At 40.7% G+C, this 22898-nt stretch overlaps 1 long non-coding RNA gene across 1 annotated transcript; it reads right to left on the bottom strand.

Annotated features, from left to right (window-relative positions):
- Nucleotides 1-2192: 2192 nt before the first annotated feature.
- LOC123383762 lies at nt 2193-22898 on the bottom strand. The gene is made up of 2 exons (XR_006593922.1): nt 22762-22898; nt 2193-2802 (listed from the first exon to the last, which is right to left on the bottom strand). It is a non-coding gene; the product is annotated as an uncharacterized LOC123383762 (long non-coding RNA).

The following is a 22898-nucleotide window of genomic DNA, read 5'->3' as shown; positions in this document are numbered from 1 at the left end:
GGATATGGATACATAAGTATTTAACTAAAGTGAGAAGTATAGATAAGAACTATAATTGGTAGTCCCAAAGGGCTACGTAGTCCTTTCCTGGAGCTACCATAACAGTGTACCACACGCTACGTGACTTAAACAACAGACATTTATTATCTCACCATTGTCTCTGGAGGCTGGAAGTTCAAGATCAAGGGATGGATGGAGTTGATTCTTACTGAGGTCGGTGAGGGGGGATCTGTTCCTTGCCTCTCTCCTTGCTTCCAGCAGTTTGCAGATGATCTCTGGTGTCTCTTGGCTTATAGAAGCATCACTGATGTCTTCTTCACATGGCGGTCTTCCTGTGAGCACGTCTGTGTCCAAATTTCTCCCTTTTGTAATATTATCAGTCTATTGGCTTAAGACCCACTCTAATAACTTCATCCTAACTTGATAATCTACAAAGACCTTGTTCCTAATAAGGCCACAATCACAGATCCTGGGGGTTAGGACTTCAATATTCTTTCTGAGAGGCACACGTCAACTCATAATAGCTCATAGAACATTGGAATCATTTTGGCATATGGCACAGCATGTCTATCCTGGTGGGAGATAGTAAGAATAGATTTAAAAATTGTTTAAAAATACAAAATTTAGCACAAAGGTGAGAAATAAGACGGTTGGAAATGGGGAGGTCTGCCTATTCAGTTAAGAAATTGAATTTGTGAAATAGAACTTGATTTTCAAATTCGCTAACCATGAACTGACCATGTACTATGGGCCAGATGCCATGCATGCCACCACAGATACAAAATTGCTAAGATAGTCACCATTTCCAGAGCATATAATAAGCACTTAATTTTATTTTGGCTGAAAAATGTCTCTCTCTCGGTCCATAGAAAACATAGTGTGACCATGAGTGTGGATTAAACTCATAATATCTGGAAATAAGAATTTACTTCTGATTCTGTGGGGAATTTGTGAGAACTTGGGAGAGAGTGACCACATCATCACAACATGATTACAGTGAGAGAAAGAATGGCAGGTATAACCAGACACATCCCCACACTTTAAGAAAGCACATGCTATAAATCTCAGGGGAAAAAAGAGTTGCAGTTCTGCAACCAGAGAGAACCATAGGATGCTAGCAGTCTCGTATAATGAGTTGGCCCAAACTGGGTGAGGTGCCCCACACAGGGTTGTCTGTCTCCCTCACAGCCCTAAGATTTGACTTTCATATCCAGCACCTAGGGCTTGTAGACCTTGAATCCATCCTTGCTGAATTGTGAAATCTGTTACAAAAATAGTATAGAGAACACGCACACACAAACACAGATACAAAATCACTTTTTGACGTAATATTATAAAAGTTTGAAATAAGTTTTTAACAAAAACTTTAAAAAGTGGACATTTAGTTAATCTTCAGGTTTTCATTAGGAGAAGCAATGCTGTTATGAATGCATTCTTGCAGATGGGCTCTGGGTACTTGTCTGCCCATTTCTGTAGGATTTGTATGACCCTTTACTGCATCCAATCTGATTTAAATCTCTCTCCCACAGTGCAGCCAGAACGAGCCATGCGACACGAGCATCTCTTGAGTGTCTCCCCATTGCCTGCAAACTAAATGTTTACAATATTTTTGTGACTTGTCCCAGCCTCCACACCCACACTTCATCTCTAGCCATACAGGACAACATGCTGAAGTCAATTTTACAACTCTGCTTGTGCTCTCACTGTTCCCTTTCTATTTTCACCTGATTCAATCTTACCTTTCAAGATTTCAGAAGTTCCCTGAATTTCCAGCCTGGGTGAAATGCCAACTCTGACTCCATAGAATCCTTGCATAACTCTAACTTAGCAAAGGCATGAAAATGATCTCTCGATAGTCCCTCTGTGCCACTACCAGAGTAAACTCTCTTTGTGGAAAGGCCATGAGTTTTCATCCTTGTAACCACACAGTCCCAAGTGTAATGTGTAATGTCAGGCTTAATATAGGTTGGATTTTAATATTCATAACCATGGAAATAAGGTGTCTGTGCTGATGCATCATCACACACACTGCCAACCAATAGTGTGATTGGTGAGAATTGACTGTTTGGGATAGGAGAGGGTGGGAGGCCAGAATGCCTTCAGAACATTCTATGAATGAGGTGACCTAGGTGGAATCAATTGGAACTTCGTGGCCTAATGGAAGGGCTCAATTAACATTTGCTGAAATTGAATGAAATCAATCATTTATTTATTCATTCACTCAAAAATATTTTACTCAAAAATTGCAATATCCCAGAATAGTGCTGGAGGAACGAAAAGAAAGAAGTTGAGGCAGATATGTAAACAAAGTGTGACTATGTGATAGCGTGAGTGTCCTAATAATTCTCTGCCTAATGTGCTGTAAGGGTGCATAGGAGGAAGACACTAACTCCATCAGAAGGCATCAGAGAAGGTGTAGGAGTTGTTCGCCTGTTTTCCCTCCGATGCATCCTCTGCCCTTCTCTGCCCTCTACTGTGTGTCAGGGAGCGATATTTCCAAAGCTGTCTTGTCTCCTGGCTCCCAAGGAGGCCACTGCAGAGGCACGGTGGAGAACTGAAGGGCAAGTTGAGGGAATAAATCACTGTCTCTCTTTCCATTTCTTTGTTTGGACGAGCATTCACTCCAGTAGCTGCTGAGTTTCCTGCATGACTCCAGGTTCCACTGGGTAGGTCCCTGTCATTCCAATGTTCTCCAAGCAGCACAGCTCCTTGGCTCTGCAAACACCATCTTCTTCCTGAACACCTCTTGCCTTTTCTAGTCTCTTGACTGTCCCCAGATAGGCTTCTTGGCTTTTCTTTTGCCTGTGAAATCCATATTCAATAGTAAAAGTCAATGAAACACCTCAACTGCTCTTTCCCAACTCAGCCTTGGCTGATTGAGAAGCTTCCCACAGAAAGGCAGATTTAAAAGCTAGTACGATGGGGCTGATTCTACAGATTTCATTCCTTTTCATACTTAGTATTCTGCTACTGTCTTGCTTGTGGCTATAGGCAAAGTTTTAATTTGTCCTGGACTCATATTTCTTACCTTAAAAAAATCAGAAAAAATATAATGTATTTGGTCATCTTGGAATTCACTCATTCATTCATTCATGCATGCATGCATTTGGCAAATTTTGCTGAAGCTCTACCCCCTGGAGATGCCATGCCAGACCTAGGAATGTATCACTATCAGGAAAGATGTGATCCAGGTTGCACCACAGACAAAGGGAATGAAAGATGCTTGAACCACATTCACTTTTGGAAGATGCTAGCTTTGATAACAGCACCTTAATATTCATATTTCCTTTAAAGCATTACCTTTTCCAGATCAGCATGCTTGATCCTTGAACAATGCAGGGGTTAATATGCTGACCTCCTGCATAGTTGAAAACCCACGTATCACTTTTGAGTTCCCCAAAACTTAACTACTAAGAGCCTACTGTTGACTGCCTTAACAATAACAGAAATGGTCAATTAACATATATTTTGTATGTTGCATGTGTTAAATACTGTATTCTTATAATAAAGGAAGCTAGAGGAAAGAAAATGTTATTAAGAAAATCATAAGGAAAAGAAAATACATTTATAGTGCTGTACCAGAATTTATCAATCAATCAATCAATCAATCAATAAAAAGCCATGTGTAAGTGGACCCGTGCAGTTCAAACCATGTTGTTCAAGGGTCACCTGTGTTAGTAAATGACCATGTTATTGTTTGAGGATCACAAAGTCTGTGGAAATCTCTCATTAAAATTAGATGGAGGCCACGGATGTTTTTAGCTCATGCAGCTTTATAAATACAACTAAAGGAATTGTGAAATTTATAGTTTTGAATAACCCCAAAATGATTTGCTGTAACCTTCTTAATCAACAGACCTGCAATTAGGGAACACATGCACCCTCTTTGTGGCTCACTCTGAATGAAATATGTTTGGCAAGAATTTCTTCTCAGAAACTGCTTTTGTTCAGGAATGCTTGCCCTTCCTTTATGTGCTAGGATAGGGTCTTTCACAGTGAAGAACAAATGATTATCTCAAAAGGATGAGGGATGAACTTAATCAATCCCTTATTCTGTAGGTGGGAGCATATCAAATTCATTGAATTTTGATCAGGAGAAATCTTAGTTTTACATACTTTCAGAATATAAATTTTAATATCCTCCAGAAATACATTTCAGTATCAGGAAGTTTTTCATCTTATCTAAACCTCACAGGCTGTTCTTAGCGACGATGAAGGACAATTGGCTACAATCCTCTGTATCACAGACTGAAACCATAACTATGTGTGCATTTACTCTTCCACTCAACAAATTTTTACTGAGCATCTACTACTAAGAGTCAGGCCCTGGGATAAAATAGTGAGCAAAACCACACATGGCCCCGCAGATTTCATGGCCAAAGGATCTTCGTTTCTTATATTTTTCTTTGACCTATTTTTCCAACCGTTAATTTCTATTCATACCATCTCAGTTACATGCCTTGTGGTTTTGGGTAAGCCACTAATACTGTAACATCAGTTTTCTGAATCTGTAAAATGGGGTCAGGTGTACTACTTAGTTCACAGAGTTGTTTTGAGGCTTGAATGAGCAAATTGATGCTCAATGGCTTCTCTGAGTCTCAGTTCATTTGTTTTTAAAGTGGAAATAACATTACATACTTTCCAAAATTGGGTTGAGTATTAAGTGAACTAACATATGTGAAAGCAAAGGTACGTTGCAGTTACTAAATAAATGTTATTTCCTTCCTACCTTTTTTTTTTTTTTTAGTAGTACCACTAAAAGTTACAAGAAATCCTTAATATCACAGTTGATTGCCCTCTAGGGTTACCCAACCTTGCATGTGAACAGAGAGTCCTACAGTAAGTTAAGCATCCCACTTTGGCTCAGGTCACGATCTCACAGTTCATGGGTTCGCACCCTGCGTTGGGGTCTGTGCCGACAGCTGAGAGCCTGGAGCCTGCTTTGGATTCCGTGTCTCCCTCTCTCTCTGCCCCTCCCCTGCTTGTGCTCCGTTCTCTCTCAAAAATAAATAAACACTAAAAAATTTAACAATAACAACAACAACAACAACCCAGAGAGCCCTGTAAGATAAAACACAGATTTTGCAAAGCAGATAATCTATTCTCCTTCCTGACATTCTGATTACCATTTTGTGTGTTCTTAGGGCAACTCAGATTATAGTACATTTTCAATTACCTAACCAATAGAAGGGAGAAATGGTGAAAATAATCTACTATGACAGATAACCCAAACCCTAGATAGATGCAAAAATCATCAATATTCATTTATTTTAGAATGTTTGCTGATTCAATCCACGTTTATCAAAAGTCTTCCAGGCAAAGCCTTATGTTGGGTGCTATTTGTTTCAAAATAATTGTGACAACAGATTTACCCTAGCAATTGATTGGCTGGTACTTATTTTTAAATTGGTTTACATTCCTTAAGCACAGGGTGGCTGATGTTAGAAGATGGGGCAGCTCAAGGTGGAGTGGTAAGAGAAGGGTCAGGCTGAGATTAGAAATTCACTCCAGCAATAGTCTGTGTGTAATTTCACCTGTAAAATGATGACTTCCCAGAAAGAAAGAAAGTTTAGCACTTCATGAGCAGGACTTTCAGCCTGAGAGAGCCTTCAGGACATTTCCACATGACTGAGCGCTACCCTCCCTCTCTATAGAGGCTGCAGTGATGACCTTCGATCGATCATGTGCCTCCAATGGGCCATGGAGAGGGTACTGGGCACAGGATACAGATATTTCCAGTGTGAGCCTACAGGGAGCATCAGGTACTGAAAGGATGATTTAAAGACTTAGCAGGATCACCCACTTCTTCACACGATTCAACACTGGAGGATGGGATGACCAGCGAACTGTACAAAGGGAACGCCAACTGATAAAACAGCAATGCATCTCTTCTACGATTTCTTTAAAATGGCCCTGGTAACTTAAGATGGAAATACCTGTTTACTGGATTTTAATTTAGTAAATTAAAATCATGCACCAAGATCATTTGGGAAGTGAAGGGCAACAAAGCCAGAGTCAACTCACGAAATATGTTTTGGTCTCGACAGGGAAGCTTCTGAAGTCTGTGAAGTCTGTTTTGAGATGTCAGGGTGCTTTGGGTGTTGCTATGACCAAGTTCCAATTCTTCCTTTAGTAAACCTAGGCAGCATTTGGCAGTATCCATTCAAGAGTATACCATTCTCATTAAATGTTCTAGCAATTCAGAGTAGTGAGTTCTTGGTGTATCAGATTTGGAGTTGGAGGGAAGAACATTGAGTAGGCACTTCTGCACCTGTGGTGGCGGTAGAGATGTAATTTACATTTTGGCATAATTATTGACAAAGTTAGGGATGAATGGATGAATACGTTGATGTGGTATTTACATTCGCTGAGAATTCAATGTAGAAAGCCGATAATTAGGATATTTGGAAACATGTAGTTTTGACCATTTTTCTCTTTCACTGGGAAAGTACGTGGGACACAACTAGAAGCCCCGTATAGTGGACAGGAGACTAAGAAAATATTCATAAATTTCTCTCATGCTCCCTAATCAAAATGTTCCTGTGTTTTCTTCTCAAAAATCATCACTATATCAGGAAACACATATCTCCGTGATATCTCCTGAATCCAAATAGGATCAAATGAAATGAGTTTATTTCTCCTTGTTCAAAAATCCTTTTTTTTTTTTTTTGGTACCAGGAAGAGATAAATATCTCCAAAGGAAAATGAAGAGGAACTCAGAAGAGAATCTAATTGCCCACTTCAATCACTCCCACTCAAAATGCCTGGCTAAAAGATGGGCAGACAGAGCAGCAGCCTTTTGGCAAAAATTTTAATAAAAAGAAAGGGGAAAATTTTTTCCAGCAAGAGTTCTGTAGAAAAATGGAGACAGCTGCTGCTTTTTCTCCCGCCTGCTATCTCTTGTACCAGACCCGAAGACCAGCCAGTTCTTAGTTTTAATTAATCACTTGCAGGTTTGATGGTAGAGAAAAATGGGGTTCACCTACTGCCTCTTGGCCAAGGAGCAAAGTTCCCAGAGAGGGGTGGACTACATGTCACTCAAGGAAAAAAAAAAAAAAAACAAAACACTTCCAAAGAGACCAGAATGTGAATTTTTCTTAATGTTTCCTCAGTGGCTTTCATTTTCCTCACTGAGGCGACTTTGCAAGCCCTATTATTAACCCATTTTAACTTTTTGCACCCCTGTAAATTCAAACTCAGATCAACACAACTACTTTAAAGTTGTGTCCAGATCCCTCCAACATTCCGAAGCCCTCGTTCAAATTCTTTCCCCTCCAGGAGACCTTCCTTGATTAATTAAAACATCCACACTGTCTAAACTTCCTCCATCTGAGGAAGAATCCTGGGGCTGCTTTTAGACTAAGCTGGAGCAGGGCAATTGAAAGCACTAGAATGAGAGCCAAAGAAGCAAGAAAGCCAAAGGTCAGTTTTTGAAAAGCAGCTGAGTCATACTTGAATGCAATTTACAGGCTGTAGTTAGGACTCGAGGCTGGGACTAAGAATTTGGAACTGCAGAATTAAATCAGGAACCTAGATTTCATGCTGTTTAAGAGGAAAGTGTCAGAGTATTGACCATGAAAGAGATGAACTCCCCAGAGTCCACACTGGCTGGTAGCTGGCATCGGTGGTGGAGGGAGAGTGTCGGAGCCCTACAAGGTTCTTGAACTGCTTGGCTCACACCAAGTACTAATTAATGCATTTTCTGTTTTCTCACATAACCCTACAAAAACCCCAGGGGCTTCTGGTGTCTTAAGGAGGTCAAGTTGGAGGAGGTCAGTTAGTGTTAACATAGAAATAAAAAGGAAATCCATTTTTTTTTTACCTGCCTCTATTAAAGAACTTTCAAGGGGATCCGATTCTACATTGACTGCTCCTTTTTAATTGTCCAAGACCCTGCAGCCTTTCTCATCACAAACTCCAAACTTCCTTCACTGCTCAGCCTGAGATTTTCTTCACTCTGTTCCCCTGGCAGGAGTCCTTCATTATGTACACAGTGAAACCTCTCGACTATTCTTACAGGTTTCTTCTCAGTCTTCCGTTTGGTCCTCTCACCCATTGTCCAGATTCTACATCAGACAGATCAAGGACCTGGACTAGCCCAGCCTTGTTAGCAGGCAGGAAGTTGGGAAAGAAGGCGGCAGGCTGCGCTCATTAGTGAGTCTTGGCTCCCGCTCAGCTTTTTGTCTTTTATGTTCCCCTGCATCGATCCTCTTGTTTTTGATGAGCCCTGCTTTTCTGACCCCGTAAAATAGTCTGTCCCATCACTTTGACCTTTCCAGATTTGAATTCCTAGAGGATAAGGTCTAAAATATTAGGCACTTTCGAATCACTTACCGTGTGATGCAAATAAGCTACTTGTAATCAGAATGACAGTGGGGAAGATTAGATCTGAAATGACTTAGAGAAAAGTGGAAACGCAGGGCTGAATCTCGTTGGGTAGGTGTCCAGTTGAGTCAGGGGCAGTAGGAAGGATTGAAGACACTGGCATATCTACTCAACTTCTTAATGATCTTTTCACAGTAACCCATTTGCTTTGAGGACTGCGTAAGGGAGTGTTGTTATAGAAACATAATCCCGAATATAGGGAACATTTAGGGAGGAATATTAATAATCGATACCATTTACTGAAAATTCACTATATGCTAGACTCTATTACATACTTTGATAGTTCTTATAATAGACCTAAAATGTAGCTATTTATCTATCCCCATTTTACGGTTATAGATACTGAACCTCATTCTGAAGAATTTATCTAAGGTCATGCAATGAATAAATGACAGAACAGTAAATTAAACTCATGCTTTCTTCACCATTAATCTGGATTCACAAATGCACCTACCCATACACAGAACACATGCCTCATGTGACTACATGTACCAGATACAGAACACACGCACAGCATGTATAGTACGTATTTATATACCTACTTATTTATACCTAGAACTATATGTGTGTCAGACCAAATAGAACTACTAAGAATAGAAAGAGGCAGTGGGTTAATCTTGTTGTGACCAAAGGGATCAAATTTCATCTGAAACAAAATTCAGTTTTATAGGAGGTTTTCAAAAGGACAGAATTATCAATTATTTTGGTTTATCCTCACATGCTATCACGGCAGTTACTCATTTTTCTTGTAATGTGAATTTTATAACTAAACTTAAGGAAATAGTTTTCCATTTAACTTAAAGATATCCATGGGGTATGTGAACTTGATTTTTAAAGTGGGGGAAGGTAAAAGATAAAAGCAGAGCTTGGAGGGGTGCCTGGGTAGCTCAGTCGGTTGAGCGTCCGACTTCGGCTCAGGTCACGATCTCACGGACCGTGAGTTCGAGCCCCGCGTCGGGCTCTGGGCTGATGGCTCAGAGCCTGGAGCCTGCTTCCAGTTCTGTGTCTCCCTCTCTCTCTGCCCCTCCCCCGTTCATGCTCTGTCTCTCTCTCAAAAATAAATAAACTAAAAAAAAAATTTTTTTAATAAAAAAAAGCAGAGCTTGGAACGTGGGCATGGGGGGAGACCAGAAAGTCTCATGTCTCCATTCAATTCTGTGTCAGTTACGACCACCCCTTCCATACCCAACACATAGCAAATGTGTCACTGAGAAGGTGGATGCGAAGTCTCCATGTTCCAGGACTCATCTTCTGATAAGCCAATAATGAATAAATGTGATTGGTGCTCAATGTTCTCAAGCCATGGGACTGCAAAGGAGAGAGCAACACATTCTATAGATATACGGATGGATTGAAAAGGAAGTTTTCTGCTGTGTCATAGGATGGAAAGGCATTTTAAAAATGGAGAACAAGAGGCACCTGGGAGGCTCATTCAGTTAAGCATCTGCCTCTTGACTTCGGCTCAGGTCATGATCTCATCATCATGAGATTGAGCCCTGCATTGGGCTCCATGCTGAGTGTGGAGCCTGCTTAGCATTCTCTTTCTCCCTCTCCCTCTGCTCCTCCCCAGTTTGTGTACACACATGCAAGCTCTCTCTCACTCTAAAAATAGAGAAAGAAGAAAGAAAGAAAGAAAGAAAGAAAGAAAGAAAGAAAGAAAGAAAGAAAGAAAGAAAGGAAGAAAGAAAGAGAAAGAAGAAAGAAGAAAAGTTTTAAAAAATGGAGAACAAAGGATAGGACAGTTCTATTGGGAGTTCCTGCATGAGCAAAGGTAGGGAGTTGCAGAACAGGCAGTGCTTGCAGAAAAACAAAGTAATTAGCTAGTTGACTACTTGGGGTTGGACAATAGGTATGGACCAAAGGAAAGCAAGTGGGATTAAAAACGTCTGGGGCCCTGCTGGAAATAGATACATTCATGTATTCTTCTGGTTCTCAAGGAAAACATGGAAGCTGTCTTCTTTGGATCAATATTGAAAAGTTGGCACAGCTAGAGGAATTTTTTTTTGTTTAATAATTGGGCTTCACTGTCTCTCTCACCAGCTGAGAGAGGAGTTAGTTTCATTTATAGTTAGTTTCTTTAAATATTAGTTTCCATGACTTCATTAACAAATTGCTAAAAGAACAGACATTTATTTTCTTACAGTGGTGGAGGACAGAGGTCCAAGATGATGTTAGAGGTCTAAAACCAAGGTGCCAGCAGGGCTGGTTCCTTCTGGAGGCTCCCGAAAAGAATCAGGTCCTTGTCTCTTCCAGCTTCTGATGGCTGCGCACGTTCCCTGGCTTGTGACCACATCACTCCAATCTGCTCTGTCACATTGCCTTCTCGTCTCTACTCAAATCTCCCTCTTTCTCTCTCATACAAGGACACTTGTGATTACATTTGCGGAAGATCCTGACAAGCGCTCTATATCCAGATCCTTAATATAATCACCCTGCAAGGTTCTTTTTGCCATAGAATAATTACAAACTCCAGGAATCCAGACGTGGTTGTCTTTGGATACTGTTATTCAGCCTACCACAAGCATCTTGGCCTCTCAGTTCTTTAGTCCTTCCCAGATGGACTGTTTGTGTCTCCAGACACTGCTGAGATATGTTTGGCTCCTTGGGCTGCACATTTCTCTTTCAGTGAACTCTGCAGCCATCTGAACCAATCTCGGCCTTGAGGTCTGCGTCTCTTCTATGGAGGGTAGAATCTGGCTGAATGATCCTTGAATGACAGGATTTGATGTAAATAACATGGGGCAGGGAATGGCAGCTGCTGATGTAGGTCTGATAGCTAAGCAATGCCAGCAATGAAAGGATCAGAACACATGGAAGAAGGTGCTAGGACATGTTGAAAATTCGGGTGCTTGCTGTTGGTACAGGGCCAGATCGATAAGAACAAGGGACAGAGAAAGGGCAGCTTTGCGGACAAATTTCTGCAGACATCAAAGTCCCTCTTTCCAGTTTTGCCCTGGAGCCATCTTCTTTTGTTGTTTTTCCCTGCCCACGTCCAATCTGTCACACTAGCCTGCTGGTTCTGTCTCTTTACATCCCTGTGTCTATTCTTTTCCCATCTGATCATTTACCTCTACGAGGCTCTGATTCCCTGACCTGGTCCATGAAAACCTGGACTCCTCACGTTCGCCACTCAAGCCTCTCTGGCGATCACCCCAGCTGCATCTCTCTCTTCATTTGTCTTGCTGGTCTCTTTTCTGTTTCAGTGCAAATGATCAATCCCTATCGTTTTCTCCAGGGACCCTTCCCTCTTACCTTTATCTCAAGACCCAGTTGAGCTCCCTATTTGGGAGTTGGGAAAACTATCTTGCCTAGTTTCCCTTATGTCATCGTACATAGTACTTCTCTTTCTTTTCAGTGGTCGCATTTTCTGGCCTGCCTGCCTTCCACATCTCTGGAAAGTGACACGGCAGCCCCTAATCCCATCAACATTGGCTAAAATACCACCTTCTCCACTAGCTCTGTAATTAAATGGAGAGTCAGTGTGGTGCAGTCTTCCAGCCGCAAGGGCACTGAGTACTTTCACTTTATACTTCATTGGGTGGTGGTAAGGCTGGAATTATATGGCACGGGAGCTTAGAATAATGTGGGGATGTAGGAAGCACTCAGTAAACATTAGCAGTTGTCATTATCATCATGATTACTGGGTAGTTCCCTTAGTTTTACACTAAAGATCAGTTCTTTCTCACATTATTGATCAGTTAATATATGTAGATCAGTTCTTTCTAGTTTGCCTATCTTGTCCATTTTTGTAGCAAGTCTATATCAGAACAGACTACTTTTGAAAATGTGTTCTGCAGGGGCGCCTGGGTGGCTCAGTCGGCTAAGCGTCCGACTTCGGCTCAGGTCATGATCTCACAGTTTGTGAGTTTGAGCCCCGCATCGGGCTCTGTGCTGACAGCTCAGAGCCTGGAGCCTGCTTCGGATTCTATGTCTCCTTCTCTCTCTGCTCCTCCCCTGCTCATGCTCGGTCTCTCTCTCCTTGAAAAATAAATAAAAAATTAAAAAAAAAAAAGAAAAAAGAAAATGTGTTCTGCAGTTCAATGACTAATGTTTTGATTAGTGTCTAGCACAGGGCAAAGCCTTTAAGGACATTTATGAAGAATCACTCAAATATGATAATTCTTTAAAAAGAAAGATTCTAAAGAAGAAAAGAAACTATCGATGCCTCACACCACCTTCATCACGTGCTCTAATCGTTACCATAATCCAGAGCCATCAGCACACAGAGACGGCAGAAGTGACAATTTATCATGAGAGTTGGGACTGAGCGTTCTGACTTGATTGGACTTATTCTCTTAACCAATGCCAACTGTCAGGGATAAAAGGATGGCTCATATAAGCAACTTGAATTTCAAAAGTGGTTTCTGTCTTCCTGATCTGATATGTAAGTTTATCACCGGATCAAGTGAGAAAAAGACCTGTTTAAGGTTATGTCAGGTGACACTGTTCTTCAGATTGAACTGAGCATTCTCCTGATCCAAATCTATCAATGTGTAGACCTTCTGCTTCATTTGTATTCACTCCCTAAGAGTGTGCCATATGCACTTACAAAGAAATACACATCTATATCTGTAGGAGAGGGCCAGGCATCTCTGAAAAGAAGCCAGCCAGAAGGAAAAGGATGGATTCTGTCTACCTTGCTCACCAATGCATGGCATGAGGCACAACATGATGAACGCATTGAAAGTGTGTCATAGAGGGGTGCCTGGGTGGCTCAGTTGGTTAACTATCTAACTCTTGATTTTGGCTCAAGTCCTGATCTCACAGTTTGTGAGATTGAACCCCATGTCAGGCTCTACACTGGCAGTGCAAAGCCTGCTTGGGATTCTCTCTCTCCCTTTCTCTCTCTCTGTACCTCCCTTGTGCTCTCTCTCTCTCAAAATAAATAAATAAACTTAAAAAAAATAAAGTGTGTCATTGATAAATGAACAAGTGAATGAACTGACAAGTCCAGGGACCATAGAGGAGACATGACTTCTCTTCCTTTGAATATGAGAACACGGTTCCTCCTTGTCCATCCTCTACTGTAGGTCAGGTTGAGCACAACTTCTGAGTGTCTTCTCTGTAGAAGTCTGCTTAGGCCTTGAGGCCCCTAAAGGGAGGAGTGGAACAGGGAGTATCACAGTTGCTCCATCCTCTCTCTTCAAGGTCCACAAGGGCTAACTTATGATGCATTAGCTCATTAAAGCCTTTATTCTAATGTAGTTACTATGCCTTTATTTTCTCCTTAAAATGCAAATTATGAAGATTGCTTGTGTGAAAACTGACCTTTTTTTTTTTTTTTACAAAATGTTTCCATACAGTCAACATGCCTTTGCAGTGTCATTTAGAAATATATTTGAGGCATTAAAAAGCAAAGAGAACTAGCATTATTTCTCTCTCATTTTCTGCAACAAAATTCCTACCCTTTTTTAAAAGGTAAAAAAATAATACATTTCTATACCATCCCCCAAAACAGTTTTTAGAAATGCTTACCAGGTGCCAAGTAGTACTTGGTAGTGGATATTTGTTGGGATTAGCTGCCCAGCAACCACCTAGCTTTTCTACTTGGAAAGAATCCCATAGAAGTTGAAGGGAGACAGATATTAGGTTTAGTAGCTCCTTGGCTGCTAGAAGGTAAACACATGAACATACCTGGTCCATCCAGTGCCCTCACCAGGGCATAGAATCCAGAGCCTATAATGTAAATACCTGAGAACCGCTTGGAAGTCTGGCTGACTCGCAGCGATGGTGCTCTGGTAAGTTGTAGGCCTCTATGGTAGCAGCATCCTGTATTCAGTAGGTGCTCGTGGTATCCATGCCCATGGTGATGATGCACAGTAAACCACAATGGTGACCGCAGCCTCCTGACCACGTTCCTTAGAAGGCACAATTGAGGTTGTGTTTCTGGCTGCCTGGACTTTTCATGGCTCCTGACTTCTTCAAATCTGGTTTTAAAGCCTTCTCACTGATACTTTTGGAAGAAGATGGTCTTCCAAAAGTTTCAGTGCAAATCGAACGACATTTATCAAAATTAAATGAGAAAATATGGTACCTAGCTCCTAGGCATTTATAGTTACAGATTAGCCTGTCTTTCAGCAACCTTAATAACATATGTAAAAACGAAGATTCACAAATCCAATGAATTAAAGGTGAGTATTTCTTTCATCCTAAAGGTTTTCTATAAATTGTTAACTCCCCTGTGGATTCCGAATAATGTAAGGGATATATAGATAATGCATTAAAATAAATATAGCTATCAAAATAGCCCACAAGAGGACACATTTAGTTAAAAAAATATGTAGGGTTGCAATGGCCAAATGGCAATCTTGCATCAGATGTCAAAATCTGAATTTGTAGGGAGGATGAGCAGATCTGAATTGTGGAGCCTTGAAGCTCTTCTCCAGCCCCTGGTCTTCTCAGAACAACTGCTCTTTAGGCCTTTCCTCTTACACTTGGATTCCTGGATCTGAACCTCTTCAATTCAGCTGACAACACAACCCATCCTTTGAACAAAGCATTGCGGTATTTACCTAAGGACAGGGTAGAAGTGGTGGTTGTGGAGTTTATAGTTCATTTTAGAAGCACCGCCTTTCTTGATTTGCCTTCATACTGCGAGCACTTTGTTCCTCTTCGAAAAACATGTACTTATCATATTTCACTGTAATCAAGGAACCAAAAATAGTTCTGAAATGGGCTTAGCATCTTTACTCCAGGTGTGGAGTTTCTGTTGTTCTTTTCTGTCTTCAGGCCATGGTGTAAGAATCCACCTGTTGTTTAGATTTCTGCGGCAATGTCAGATGGTATGAATTCATCTGCACCCACCTAGTCGATATCTTAATTTTTAAACTATCTTAGAGACAGATCCTAAGAGGAAATCAATCAATGGTGAAAATGAAGAAACATGACTCTAATAATGGATAGCACTTCACTTTACTACATGGAAATTTGAAAGTACTATTAACAAGAGTAGTAAATGAAAAGTATAGTCTCTGTTTTATTTGTGGTTTTCTTAAGCCTTAAATGATCCCAGATTTGGGGGAGGAGAAAGCGAAAGGGAAGTTCACTAAGCTCTGATATTTACATTTCTCCCAGTCTCTGTGCCTAAGAAAAATTTCCTGTTTAAAAATGTGTGTAAAAATCCATATATATATAAGTAAGCATATACTTATAGCTGAAGAACCTTGTCTTGATAACTGTGCTCCTATATTTTAAAACTAATGTCAACTTTTAAAAATGCTGAGTTGATTGCAATTTCTGAAGCTTTAAAGGCAAATTTGGCATTGCTGGAATCTTCATTGTGCGTCTTCTGGGTGATGAACCGATTCTTCTCTGAAACTCAACCTTCTTCTCTCGAGCCCCTTCATGCCTTCCAAGCACTTTTACAAAACTTTGCTCTGGGTAAGTTGAAATCTTTGGATGACCATGTTCTTTCATTCCTTCCCTGCTACCTATAAGCTGCCCTCCTCCCAAATTCAAAGGAGCAGGGACTCTCCTACTCTCCAGCATCGGCACTGTGAATTCATGCCCTCTGCTACCCCAGAGACTCCTCCATCAACTACCTCTCTTTTTTCTTTAGCCTCCCTTTACTACTGACACCCCCTTCTTATGCCTCCCTCACTCTTAACATAGAAACAAACATATAGTCAGTTATCCCTCATGTGAGAGCCAAAGCGCCAACATTTTATTAAGCCCTAAACATTCTCTGTGTCAGCTCTTTGAGGGACAAACCCAGCCCTGCTCTGTCTCTTACTCACTCTGACCCTGTGGTCTGACTTCCAATCCCACCCGCTGTGACAAGGCTCTGACACAGGCCCCCGATTATCCACAATCATGGAAGCCAACAGACTCATCCCAGTTCATATCTCACTAGATCTGCCTTATACTTGATCCTAATGGTCACAACCTCAAATTAAAAACTCTCCTTGGGGAGCCTGGGTGGCTCAGTTGGTTAAGCATCCCACTTAGACTCAGGTCAAAATCTTGTGGTTTGTGAGTTTGTGCCCCACATTGGGCTCTGAGCTGACAGCTCAGAGCCTGGAGCCTGCTTCAGATTCTGTGTCTCCCTCTCTCTCTCTGACCCTCCCCTGCTCACTTGTGTTCTGTTTCTCTCCCTCTCAAAAATAGATAAACATTAAAAATTTTTAAAAAGTCTCTCCTTCATTGGCTCCTCTGGCATTTCTCTCTTAAGGTTTCCATGTTTCCCCTCTGACCTTTCTTTACCACGTATAGATTTATTATTTTGGGCCAAACTTTTGGTATTCCCCAGGATTATGTCCTTAACACTGCCCTCTCCCCTTTATGTTTCCCACCAAAGCCCATGGTTTCATTTATGACCGATACTCTGGTGATCCCCTAATCCATATTGTTCATAGATCTTTCTGTCAGCCTCCAGCTCATATTTTCTGTAACGTGTGAGACATGTCCAAGACTTAATTTGTTACACTGTTGCTCCAATCCTAACATTTGCATCCTCCAGTGACCCTAGGAGGAAACAAAGACACAGCTTAAAACATCTTAGATATTTTCTGCATTGACCGTGATTCCGCCATGCTTCCCATCTGTTACTAATTCCTATATTCTGCCTTAAGCCAGATTCTCTGTAAACCACCATCTCTTTCTTGACCATGGCCATTTCTCTAGTCTTAGTTTCAGGACCACATTCCTTCTCCTCTTGACCACTGTAACAGCTTCCTGAGAACTGGTTTCCGCCCTGCCTCTACTCCCTCTACTGCAATGCTCTTTACTGCTGCCATAGCAGTGTTTTCGGAATCACAAAACTGCTTATGCGACTCCTTTGTTTGAAAATTGTAAATGTCCCACATCCTTCATAGAGTTTTCAGGATAAAGAGCCAATCCCTTAGTTTAATGTGCAAGGTCTTTGTGTTTGACTCCTCTCTTCTCTGTACGATGTTTCCAAAGTTTGTTTCTAGGAATACAGGGGGAAAGAGGGAGAGGGGTTCTTTTTTCCAACTGAAAGCCTTTCATATGTTAATGTGCACTATTAGTCTACCAGAGGTGATACAGTTTATAACCACACGGTGTTTCCTCAAATTGTTCGGCGGAGGCATCTTTTTTTCCAAGGACACTTGCCCTTGCACACTATAGTCTAGTCAAATGGAGATTCTTGAGGTTCCCAGGAAATATACTTTTTTTAAATATGAAATTTATTGTCAGATTGGTTTCCATACAACACCCAGTGCTCATCCCAACAGGTGCCCTCCTCAACGCCCATCACCCACCCTCCCCTCCCTCCCACCCCCCATCAACCCTCAGTTTATTCTCTTATCGTTTGGCTCTCTCCCGTGAAAATATGCTTTTTTTCACCTCTGCCTCACACAGGCATTCCCCTCTGCCTACCATACCTTTTCCTGATGGTTCCTATTTTTTTTTGTAGGATTAGTATCACTGCCTCTGAGCATTCCTTCCTGCTTATCTTCACCTCCTGGATCTGATTTTGAACTTTTTCCCCTGTGTGCCCGTTAAACTCCAGTCAAAGTGTATACGATGTATTCACATCTGACTCTGTAACAGTCAGACTATGTCCTATTTCACTTTGTGTCATAGGCATCAATATATATTGCCTGGCACAGAGTAGATGTTCAATAACTGTTTGCTGGATTTAAAATGAATAAATGGGTTGGGTTGGAGAAGAGGCAAATGTGACCCAAGATATGGCATTCTTGTGGAAAGGTTTGTGATCAGGACAATGGCTGAAACCAGCTGTGTGCTTCTTAGAAGGGGAGGGCTGGAATGTAAAGGGGGAGAGTAGAGAGAGCTTAGGAAGAGAGGGAACAAATGTCTTGCTTGAGGAACTGGATTGGGGCCTTGCTTCCCTGCTAATCTATAATAGATAATTTAACAAAATCAGATTTTTAAATGACTTTTGTCTTATCATTAAAAAACATTTACGTTTGTTGTGGAAAATGTGGAAGTCGCAGGGAAGCACAGTGAAGAAAATATTATCATTACTCAAAAAAAAAAAAATCGTTCTTAAGATCCAGGATGAAGTTGCCGCTCGGATCAGCAAAATTGAATTATACTAACATTATTTTGAGACATGCTTTTCTTTATTTAATGATGGGCTATAATCATTTTTCCAGGTCATTTTATATTCTTACACAATGTGATTTTTAATAACCGCAGTGCATTCCATTGTATGCTTCCTCCAACTTTGTTTGATCATTAATTATTATTGGATATTAGGCTGTTTAAAATTTTTTACTACTTTAAATAACATCACGATGAAGGTACTTGTACTTAAGAAATTTCTGGGTCAAAGGGTTTGTACATTCTGATGATTCTGATTGCAATTTGTCTTTTAGAAAGATGATATCAATTTGTACTTTAATCAACAGTATATGAGAGTGATAATTTTCACTCATTCTCATCAATTGGATTCCAAAAAGAATTCTCCCCTATTTGGGAGATAAAAAATGGTATCTCCCTTAATTTCAGTTTTTTTTGTTGTTGTTGTTATTAATGATATTAGAACTTTATTCATTAAGTTTCTGACCATTTGTATTTTTCCTTTATAAAATGTCCTTTGTCCATCTCTATTGGGCTATATATTTTGATTTTATGGATGAATATGTAATGTGGATTAATTACTAAATTACCTTTTGAAACACAGATTAGTGTTATTAAAATAGTTAACGATAAATATTACAGATGTTCTAAAACTAAAAATTTAGATGTCAGTAAATCCTTAAAACTAGATGGCAGCCATTTAGTCTTGGTAGTTCTCAAGAATGAAATTGTAGAATTTTTGGCCAATTAATTGCTTCCCTCTCATCTGTGTTCCCAGAATATATTTTATTTTATTGCATTATATTTTTATTTTATTTTTTAATTAAACATGTTTTTAAATGTTGATTCATTTTTGAGAGACAGAGGACAGAGCATGATCAGAGGAGGGGCAGAGAGAGAGGGGGACACAGAATCCAAAGCAGGGTCCAGGCTCTAAGCTGTTAGCACAGAGCCCAACGTGAGGCGGGAACTCATGGACCGGGAGATCATGACGTGAGCCAAAGTTGGCCACTCAACTGACTGAGCCACCCAGGTGCTCCCCAGAATATATTTTAAATCATACCATATGCAAGTATTCTTAATTATGTTTTGACCAGCATGCTCTATGTGGGCCTTTGAGTGAAGGACCATAGTCTTTGGATTTAGAAAAAGCTGGGTTAGAAGCTCCACTTTCATAGTTCGTGAATTTGAAATTCAGTCTCCCTAAAGTTAAGTTTGTTTTATTTTCTGTAACAAATCGGCTTAACAAACAATTGGGTTAATATCTTTGACACTGGGTTAGTGTTTAAGCGAGATATGATAGAAAAGGAGTCTAGGTCAATACTTAGAACATATTAGATGTGCTATAATGAACCTAATAATAGTATTTCGTGATTGTTTACTATATATGATCTGGACAAAAAAATAATAATAGTGCACAAGATTTGGCAAAACTCTGCCTCATCCACACTAAGGAAGAGTCTGTCTTGCCAGCTTTGTTCCTGGCTCCATGTCTAAGCCTGGAGGTTTTGTGAGATCAGTTGGATGACAGACCAGACTACAGAGTTACAGTGAAAAAGGTGCTGAAGACAGATCTCCATGAGGCTGTGAGGCGACTGAGCCTCTGGCTGAAATAAACAGGCAAGATCTTCTGGCTCCAGAGCCTGTGTCCTTGCCAAATTTAATATATTTTAAACCAAATTTTTTATATATTTCCTAGACTGAGTTCCCTTCCCAATAATCTAGTTTCTGTGAGCAGCGTCCCTTTGGATTCATCTCTATTTCCACTCTTTTCCTTAATTTGTCATCCTGTTGAGCTTTCTGAAATGTTTGTTAGAATCTCCCTTTCTGCTCCCATGTCTGCTGCCTAGTGTGGGTCCTCATCAATTTTGATTTGGGCAAATGCAGCTGCCTGCTTTCCTGTCTCCCAACTGGAGACCCTCCATGACATGATTGCTCGTCATCTACGTCAAATCCAAGTCCTCTTGTTCTCTTAAAGCCCTGTCATTTTGTTACCAGGTTTGGGTCCTTAGACCCAGCAATTATACAAACAAGGTTGGACCCCAAATTTAAAAGCACTGGCAAGTCTTTACTGGGGCAACAGCTGCAGTGGAAGGGAGACACGATCACGACAAAGGTGCCAGATGGACTCCCTGAACAACAGCGGGAAGATACAGGGAGTTGGGCACACAGGAACAGTTGACAAAACATGCTTATTCATACATCATATATTGCATTTGCATGTTAAGTCTCCACCTCTGGGGATGATTTTTAGCATTGTAATGAGGGGAAACGCCTGTGAAAAGTCACACTTGGCAGCCATCTTGTCTTGGACTAGTTTGAAGGGTCTAGGCTTGCTTCTTGGCTGGTGCTTTGCTCTGCAAGAAAAAGCAATAGCTGCTCTGCAAGAAAAAGCAATAGGTTGTTCTGCAAGAAAAGTGATAACAGTCACCAGTGAGTGTCCCTGGTGCATAGGAGCTTGTTTCCCGGATCCCTGACTCTCTCATCAGTTTGGTCCCTATATTCATTGTATTCAGTCACACTTTTTCCTACTCTCCGGTGTGACCTTTCTGTCCTGCAGAACACAAATCATGCTTATTTTTGGTGCCCCTGGTGCTCTTCCTTCTGCTCAGAGCAACCTATCAAAATCCTGAGCACCTCTCAAGGCTTAGCTTGCGTTCTTTCCTCCATGAGGCTTTCTCAGATTTGTGTCTTACTTTTCTGAGTCCCTGTTCCCTGATAATTACATTTAAGGTCAATGGTTTTTGTGTGTCGGTTTTTTCTCTGCAGCCCTGCTGTGGAGACTCTGGAGGGAATGCTCATCTATACACATCTATGGCTTTTCCAGTGACTGGTCCAGGTCTGGTACCCATACTTTCCTATCAATGCCTTATGAATAGGATGTGGCTGCAATGGGGCAGCCCCAGACTGTCAGGGTCCTTTCTGCCCCTGAGCCTTCATTTGCTGCTGGGAATGCTCCCTCCCTCTAGCGCATCCTGTACAGTCCTTGATGATCTGCCAATCTTTCTTGCCAACCACAGCTCTTTCTCTTTTTCTCTCCCGAAGATATTTCTGGTGTATATTGATCTCCACCCTTCCTACTCTGCGCATCTCTATCCTTTTTGACACTTACCTGTATGCCGTTGGTTATAGCCACATCAGTACTTCATATTTGGTGAGCTGTGAGCATTTTCTACTTTGAGAAGCCTGGGGCCTGTTTTCAAGCTGAGGAGCCTCCTTATGTTTCCCTTCTTCCACTCTCAGGCCCTAGGGATAACTCAGCCTTTCTTTTGTCTTTGCAATAACCTCTACCTACTTTATTTCTTGGGTTCTTTTACTATTAACACTCGCTGAAGAGTCAGCCCCTTGTATTATACAAACAAGCATATAGTTCTTTTAAATTTTTAGGGCTCGGCTAATAACTAAAGGGAATGTGAATTTGAGGGAAAGTATAGGGATGCTACACAGATATACAAAATAAGCTACACAATATAAGGAATAATATTATGCTTATAATATTTTATTTATCATTTCTGATATTGTTTACCAGTTGCAACCCAGAAAGGCTGCTTATCTCTAGCATTTTTCTTGTAATTGAATAACTTAGTTACTTGCACAACAGTTTACTATGCATAAGACACTGGGATAGCACTGAGATTGGCAGATGGATAAGACAGAATTCCTGCCGTTAACCTACAAATATGCTCAAGCCGTTGTATTGGAAAAAGTACCAAATTCTCCTTACACCTCCTCATTTCTTCAGAACCTACAACGTAGGTGTTAAAAGTCCCATTTTTCCATTGGGCTCTTTAGTCCTTAAAGTATAATTAGAGGGGGAATAATAGGCTCTAACTAGCGTCTTATAGTTGCAACTTCATCATAACTATAAAATGTTGGAACTGGCATTTTTAATATGAATGGTGGAAGCTATACATGGACATGAGATTTATCATTCTAAGTAATTCTCTTGGGAGTCTACACATTTATTTCACTGATGTTGCTCTCGCTAAAAAACATTTTTTAGCATCTTTTTAGATATTGTTTTCAAACCAATCTGATCACCATTTAGGCAAATTATACCCAACACATTTTAGCTGCACTTAATTTTGTATCCTAAATAGTAGACTCTAGCTTAATCACAAAACTTATTTTTTAGGCTCAGCTTAGAATAACTTCTGGGTATTTCCAAAAAATATACATACGTACCCCCAGATGGTAAAAATTTGGCACTTTGGGGTAGATCTCGCATAAAATGTGCTTCTAGTTCTAAAAACAGATCATCAAATGGAATTCTCCATAGGTTCTGAGCAAGGGCAGAATGATTAAACTTTGTGTAAAGCTTCCCAAAGGGGTCATTTTGATTGACAATCCCATGCTAGGTTGGGTTACCTGGAGACAGACTTTGAGATGTAAAGTTGTCTGCAGAGATCGTCCTGGGAAATGCTCTTGGGAGCACTTCTTTACCCTGTAAAAAAGTGAGAAAAGTAGGACTGGGTAGAAGGGAGAAGCCGACTCTCAACGCAACT

Source organism: Felis catus, chromosome A1 (assembly GCF_018350175.1).
Source record: "Felis catus isolate Fca126 chromosome A1, F.catus_Fca126_mat1.0, whole genome shotgun sequence".
NCBI classification, from domain to species: domain Eukaryota; kingdom Metazoa; phylum Chordata; class Mammalia; order Carnivora; family Felidae; genus Felis; species Felis catus.
Note: the sequence above shows the minus strand (reverse complement) of the source record. Positions and strands in the feature narration are given on the sequence as shown.